The sequence below is a fragment of the Molothrus aeneus genome, chromosome 11 (assembly GCF_037042795.1).
Source record: "Molothrus aeneus isolate 106 chromosome 11, BPBGC_Maene_1.0, whole genome shotgun sequence".
Lineage (NCBI taxonomy): Eukaryota > Metazoa > Chordata > Aves > Passeriformes > Icteridae > Molothrus > Molothrus aeneus.
The window spans coordinates 1,001,372-1,009,414 of NC_089656.1; positions in this window are offsets into that span (position 1 = coordinate 1,001,372).

The following is an 8,043-nucleotide window of genomic DNA, read 5'->3' on the forward strand; positions in this document are numbered from 1 at the left end:
TGCACAGGGGAGCCCCCGAGCCAGGCACCCCCTGCACCTCCCGAGGCTGTCCAGGGCTGCTGAGTGAGTGCACTGAGAGAGGGAAAGCCCAGGGGCTCAGCAGGGCCAGGGGGATGGAGGGGACATCAGGGGGACCCTGACAGCCTCAGGGCTCAGCTCTGCTGGCTGCACGCACCCGGGACGAACTCAGCTCCTAATGACAAAATCACAGTTACACAAATGTTATCCAAGTCCTTACAGCCTATAGCACATGTGTGCCAACAAGGAAAAAATGCAATAAGAATTTTCTAAATTATGAATTTCAAACCTTCTTTTATATATCTCTTTAGAACAGGGGGGAAAAGCTGAACTAATAGCAGCAAAAGCACAGTATTCCAGTGCAATACACTGGCAACACTTGTGCCTTCCTTTTTAAAGGCTAACTTTGCATTTGCCTATCAGCTTTGCAGAAAAAAATTTAGAATAAGAATACATTAATATATTATAGACTATATTATAGAATATACTAACAGTAAGAATACTCTTAATATCCTTATATTCTAATATTCTTAAATTATTATTGTGTTCTCTCCTCTTAGCTGCTGCAATGGAACCATTGGCCTTGCCCTGTTTTGCAGAGAGATGCAAGATGCTCTTCCATCAGAGCAGACACATCCTGAGCCTTCTCCTACAATGGAAGTGGCCCACACTAAGAATATTCAATACTTTTCCCACCACATAACCCCTGACAACAAAATGTTCTTACTCTGAATACAAAAACAAAAATTTAAAATATTTAAGGGGTTTTTGCCTTTATAGCAGCAATCCACCCTGTTGCTATAAAGAACTGCCAAAGGCAGAAGAACTACATGCTTTTTCTTACACACACAGCACCAGCTCCACGATGGAAGGAATAAAACCCTCCTAAGCAGCCCTGCCACCTCTCACCCCACCTGTACCCCCTGCCCCAGGCACTCCTGGAGCTAACTCTTGCATGGAGGCTTTTTGCAGACAGCCACAGCCTCTTCAATGTTTGACTTGTTAAAACAAAACCTGCCTGGCACAGGTCTGCAAAGCTGCTGTGCTCAGCTCACAGCCAACCAGACAGGTGAAAAGAAGAATCTTTCCCTGGGAAAACCCAAGGAAAAGCTGCTCATTCACAAGGAGCCACTGCACATTTTGCCCTCTCCCTATGGCACATGCAGAAACTGCACAACTAAATAACTTTTCATCTAAGGAATTTTTCCTTTGGAGTCAGACAAAACTCTTAAAGCAATTTTTAGCGTGAAAGCACCCAGGACCACAGCAAAGGACAGCCTGACCCTAATCCTTGAAACCTAACCTAAGATCATGTGGTTTATCCCTTTTTCACCATGGAATTAGACACATTTCCGGTCATGGCATGTGTGTAACTTTATTTGCACTTTTATATTTCACATTCTAAACACAAGATGACTTTTCCACCCACTGGACTCTCTTCTCCCTGGTCAGAGTGTGGGCAGCATTGCAGGAGGATTTCTTGGAGAAGCAGGACAAGGCAGGGTGTTCATGGCCAGAGGGGCTGACCCATCAGGTACCCTACATCAGGGATTTCAGCTGCCCCTTGGGGTTTATCAGTGTCCCAAGGCCTGACCCACCCACAGCAGCTCGAGGTCTGTGACACATCCTCAGCACAAGGCTGAAAGCAACAGCAGACTCTGACTGATTAACACACTAATTACTCCTCAGGAATCTCATGGAAAACATGCAGAACCAAAGCTCAGACCTCACCCAATCTGCACTTTTTGCAACCACATAAAACATCCTTCTAGGGACAGCTCGACCCCAAATCCTAGCAAGCTAAAATAGTTCTCCAGCAAGTTTTAAAGTCTGGATGAGTGCTTTGAAAAAAAACACCCCTAAAAAGCAGGAGAGAGGTGCTGTTTGTTTCCAATCCTATTGACTGCAGCCTTTTTTTCCTCTCTCCATGATAAATTGATGTGTCTGTCTCTCATTCCTAGCCCTGTTCACATGAACAGTGAACTTGTCAGGAACAGGGAATGCATCATTGAAGAGCTGTTGTTTTCCTGTGAGACACCTAAAATCCTGTCAATCCACAGATGGGCAAACAGAACCAAGCACTCCTCAGATCCAGGGGGAAGAAAAACAACAAAAACAAAAAGCCACCCTCTATGTTGAGATTCAGAGCAAATACAGAATAAACATTAAAAATTCCTCTAAATCATACCCAAAAATCTGGTGATCTTCTACTGAAACAGTTGAAATACAGCCTGTATTTCTCTCCAGTTTAGGACAAAAAGAAAGATTTGCCTGACTACCTGGAGAACAAATTTTTCAGATGTCAGAATTTAAGAAAAACAATCATTCTATTTCTGTTAAAACTCTTGAAATCACGACTACAAGGATGCCTGCCTTTAAAAGCCCCGTGGTTAAACCCCTTTTGTCTTAGTGCAGAAGTCACCTTTGGAACATAAAACAAATGTTTTCCATTTTTCAGCAGCTGAATAGGGTTTTTTCCCACCTCTCATCCATTCTCCTGCTCTTTGAATGCCTTGAAATGCAACTTTGGTCAACTTCTCCTTTTCAGTGATTTACACACATTTCATTTCCTGATGTGCTTTATTCCTGCTGCTCACCTGAGGCAGACACACAATAGCTCCTCTCTTTTCAAATATTGCTGGTGATTAACTGAAGGATTAGATTTCTGCCTCTGTAACGATTTCATTTGAAAAATCTATTTGTGTGTTCAGACCCCAGTGCTTGGGGAATGGTTTGCCTTGCTGGGGAACAGATGTGAGGAGAGAGCACTGACAGCCCAATTTCTTCATCAATATTAAAGGAGCTGGTACAGAGTGGCTGCATTCCTCAGGTGCACATAAAATGCATTTCTCACTGAATTCTGGAGATCAGAACAACTGAAAATAAACAACACTGGGGTCTTTCAGCTGGAGCCAAATGGAGAGCAGCTCCAGAGCCCCCAGGCTCCAGCACTGCTGCAGGGCAGGCCTCAGTGCACTGTCACAAGCCTCTCCTCTGGGTTATCTCCTAAATTTGCCCAGGGCAGTCTCGAGAATTGTTCCCACCCTGGGAATATTTCAAGCAGTAAAGCAGAACACCCCTGGGCCCTGTGCGTTGGGGGAGAGTGTGGGATGGCCTTCCCCAGTGCCACCAGCACAGCAGGGACCGTGTCCAGCGGGGCCTCTCTTCAGTTAAATCATTTCAATTTAACCAGAGGAAAACTTCTTCACAAAAGGAAAGTCATACCACACGTATCCAGTAACATGGTGTCCACACCTGACCTCTAACACCCCCAGTTTTCCCAATGAGGCAGAAGATTCCTTTCCATCCCTCAAATCCAGCTGCTCCCCTTCCTCTCCTGTGCCATGAAAAGCACACCCAGAGCCCATAGAAAATTTCACAGGAAAACACGGTTCAGAGAAATGATGGTTTCTAACTCCTCCTGACATCCCTGTAAGAACAGGTATGAGATCTCCCTCAAATCTGGGACAACCTAATGTAAATCAGGATGTAAATCTGTTTTCCTTGAAATCCAAACTTTTTGAATTTACACTCACAGGCAGGGCCACTGCTTTAGTTGAAATATAATTGCCAACATTCAAAACAGCTTCACCATTACTCTGAAAGTAACAATTACAAGGGTAATAGTATAAGTGGTTTATTTTAATATTATTTTCACAATGCAGAACAATTAATAAGCTAATTTTTGAACCATTGCACTCCTCCCTTAGTGAGGAGACTGTGGTGCCATTATGTCAGAGATAATTCTGTTTGCATTGTTACTGAAGTTAGATTTAAGTAATATCAAACAACCAATTGACAGAAAAAGCCCACACTTTTGTGCATAGAACATATGCAAACTTATTTATCATATGAATAAATAAAAATCAGAATGTAATTTTGATGAATTATATCTTCAGAATATACTTAATGTGAAATGAAAAAGATGAATCAACATTTAATTAGCTTTGGATGCCTTTTCACAAAACAGCTGATAAAAATTCTCTCCTCCTTCCCTCCCACGAAAGCTTAAAATGATTAAAACATTTTTGGACACTTGGTGGTTTGATCGAAATCTCCCAAAAGGCTCTCCAGTGTCTCCTTTATTTCCTGTACTTTACATCCAGAACAACAACAGAAAATAAAATATTACCAGCTGAACTAACAGAAGTTAACAGCCTTGCTGTAAATTCCAAGAAAATTTTGAGAACAATTCTTTCCTTAAGGACCTCAGTCCTCCACCATCTTAGGTTTGTCAAATTTGTCATATTTGTCAAAGTATTGATTTTTTCTAATAATAAATAATAACAATTAGCACATTAGCTAATGACCAAACTAAAAGTGAGGAAGTAAGAATCCAGCAGAGTTTTTGTTCTGTTTAAGCTCTCATAGATTGCCTAAAACCAGGACTAGTTTGGGCCCCATCCCAAATCATCCCCAGGCTCTGACTAAAGCCAAGCTCAGCTGGCTGCAGCAGGGTGGTTTCATTCCAGGGAAGGGCCAGGGCTGCAGGCACAAGGTGAGGCCATGGGGAGCCAAAAGCTGCTTCCAAAAGGGATAAAGTTGACAGAAATTCCAGTTCCCTGCCAGGCAGTGCCAGATCCCAAACTTAGCACAGAACAATTACATTGCTGGTCCCCACAGCACGCAGAAAACAAAGGATTCTTTTACCTGCTTCTGCCTTATGTGTTTCTGAATTTATATCCACAAACTAAAGCACTTAGATTTATTTTCTCTTTGCACTCTCTTCTGTTCATTTCCATTTTCATCCATTTTCCATTTTACTGACTTAGCCAAGTCACAAAAAACTTTCATTTACAACCACTAAATATATTAACACTTCTCTTCTTCTCCCCCAATCTAAAGAATACCAGATTCTCTCTTTTGGACACTCACCTCTTAGATGAAGGTCAGTTCTAACATTGTCTTATCCACAAGCTGCAAAAATCAAAAAAAGCCAAATATAACAACATTTTCCAGAAAAGTATCACAGCCAAATAACCCTCAGAGAGAGGAGAAAATGCTCTGTCAGGCAATTTGGGATTTGAAGGGGAGTTTTGACATAGTTCTTATGACAGTGTTATCTCCAGATTTTGAAATAGAACTTGATAGATACAGTAAAACTTTGTGTTGTGGTAACAAAACAGAAAGGCACCAGATCTCATCACCTTCTTAACAACCTCGAATTTTCTAGTTGCTGGTTCTATTTTCATTTACCATCTTTAATTGAGAAATAACCTAGAAAAAGTCCTCAAAATAAATTCTCTGGCAAGAAAGAGAAAATTAACCCACCCACCCTACTGGGTGGCAAAGGCTGTGTTTTGGAAACCTCTTCTGATCTCACATAGTCATAAAATCAGATTTTGAACTGTGAGTGGTAGGAGGTCCTACATTGGGAGAAAAACACCTTCCAATTTGGAATGCACTCATTTAGCTGTGCTTCAAAATTTAAACCAAATTTTGCTAATGATTGAAATCCTTGAGCACCTTTTAAATATTCTGATTTAGGTGTGAGGTCACACAACTAGGAATACTTTAAAAATACATCAGATTTGAGATTAAGTCCCACTAAAAGTGAAAAATAGTTCACAAACACACACCCATGATGGCAGCCAAGAAAACCATGCCTGCAGGAAATCTGAAAGGCACAAAGAGTTCTTTCTGCTAAAGTTAGAGAGCCTGCAAAGTTTCAAATAACTTCAGCTTCACATTTTTGATAGAAATTATTCTGATTGAAAGCAGCACAAAAAAGTTGCACACAAAATAATCAGCAAACAAATGTTCAGAGAGATTAGGGCATGTATCAAAGGCAACTTGGACAAAGGGGAGAGAGAAAGATGCATCTGACTCCATCATCAGAAGGCTAAAGAATTACTTTATTATACTCTACTATGTACATTGTATCTAAACTGAATCTGCCCTGCCCTCACTCTTGCTCACAGCTGCTCACCCTGCACTCATCCCTGGTTCTCTGGTGACTGTCCCGTGCCAGTCCCACACACACACACACCTGGCCCTGATAGGCAAGGGAACCAAACATCCTCACTGTGGGTACGCAATCCCCATATTGCATTCTACTTCAGCACACCACAGGCACATGTGTAGGGCCATGAGGAGGCGTTCTCGTGTGGAAGAGTTTTGGATTGATGTGATGTGGGATGGGAGGGTGCCTCACTGTGTTACTATGAATATGTACAGGTGTATGAGGGGGTGAGTGAGATGGCAGCTCCTGTTAGGATGATTGTCAGGGCAGATCACTTGAAGAGTGCGATCACAATGGTTAACTCTGCTATGAGGTTTGTTCTTGGGGGCAGGGCTATGTTTGTTAGGTTGGCTAATAGTCATCAGGTGGCTATCAGTGGTAGAAGGGGTTGGAGTGTGAGTAGAAGGATTCGGCTGTGGGTTCCTTCGTAGTCGGTATTAGCTTTATAGTAGTTCATTCGTAGTAGGTACTATCGTTGGTAGTTGGTATAAGTGAGATAAGAATTGTGTTTTCCCTCTTCTCTGCTTGTCTCACAGCTTCTCTCTGCTCAGAGGGCATGTGAATACCACAAGCATGTAAGAGAAAAGATTTGTTAGTTTCAACTTTTATTATTACAATTTTTAAAAGAAGTATATGACTAAAAGAAGAGTAAAATGAAGGAGGGCATGTTGGATTTCCATTGCAGCTGGGGATATCCCATCCCTGAAGTGCCCAAGGCCAGGTTGGACACTGGGGCTGGAGCAGCCTGGCACAGTGGGAGGTGTCCCTGCCATGGCAGGGGTGGCACTGGAGGGGCTTTAAGGTCCCTGCCAGCCCAAACCACGCTGGGATTCTGTGGCTCCCCCAGAGCCCATGGTCAGGGCAGCAGATTTTCCTCCAGTGCAGAGGGAAGGGAAGGGCTCTGGGGCTGCTGGAGCAGGGAGGAGGATGAGGGGTGCAGGGGCTCTGCCACAGGACCCGCACCCAGCCACAGCCAGGACAGGGGAAAAACAACCCAAGAAAACAGCAGCAGCTTCTTACTCTGTGTCAGAATCATCACCTCAGTGTCCAAGGCAGGCAGGCTCTCCAAATGCAGCAGTGCTGCAATATCTCCTCCAAGTTCCAAAAGCAGTGAAGTGTCTCAGACTGAATCCAGTCAGTCAGGGCAAGCACAGGAGAGCCAAGCAGAGCAGGGCTTGGGCTGGAGAGCTGTGCTCAGCTCCCCAGGCATGGGCTGCCTGCACCCTTGGGACTGCAGCCTCGGAATCCCTTCCCTTGAACAGGGGTTTTGTTCTCTCCCTGCCAGGGAAGATTTTGCTTTTGGTTCCCTTCCTGCCATTGCTGTGGCTGTCCCTGCCAGCGGCTCTGTGCACCCACAGTTGCAAACCTCCTGGTTTTGCAGGAGGTTTAGGACATGAATAATGACATTAATTAAAAAAAAATAGATTAGTTAGGTGCATGATAATATTTGTTTGCAACAAAGACTTAGAAAGGACTGGGTTAGAAGGGATCTCAAAGCCTATCCAGTGCCATGGCAGGGACACCTTCCACTGCCCCAGGCTGCTCCCAGTCCCAGTGTCCAACCTGGCCTGGGACACTGCCAGGGATAATCACACATTTTAACACACACGGGCAAGATGTTTCAAATTATCCACCAAGAAATTGTTATTCAGAAATGGCAAAAATCCACAAGAAGCTTGAAATTCTTCTAAGGTGAAGAACAAGGAAATCTGACAGGCTTGGGGTTCATTTGTCTTTATTGTCATTTATTGTCATTTAGCAAACAAATCCTGCAAAGACGTTCTTCCAGGAGTCCTGAAGCAGAGCTCTTCTGGTTTCTTTGATTGTTTTATTTTGATTGTTTCTCTGTAGTCTATTAATACAACCCAGAAGTTTCACCAGGAAATAATCCTTAACAGCCTTTACCTGATGAGAGTGAAAATTGCACAGAACTGGAACATCCCAGTTTCTGCCATTTCTTCCAAAATGCCTGCCTGTTTTATTGCAAGGCACTCTTCAGTTGTGTAGGGTGTTTTCAAGGCCATTTTAAAGACTTAAACACAAAGGGAATTTTTGCTACTAAG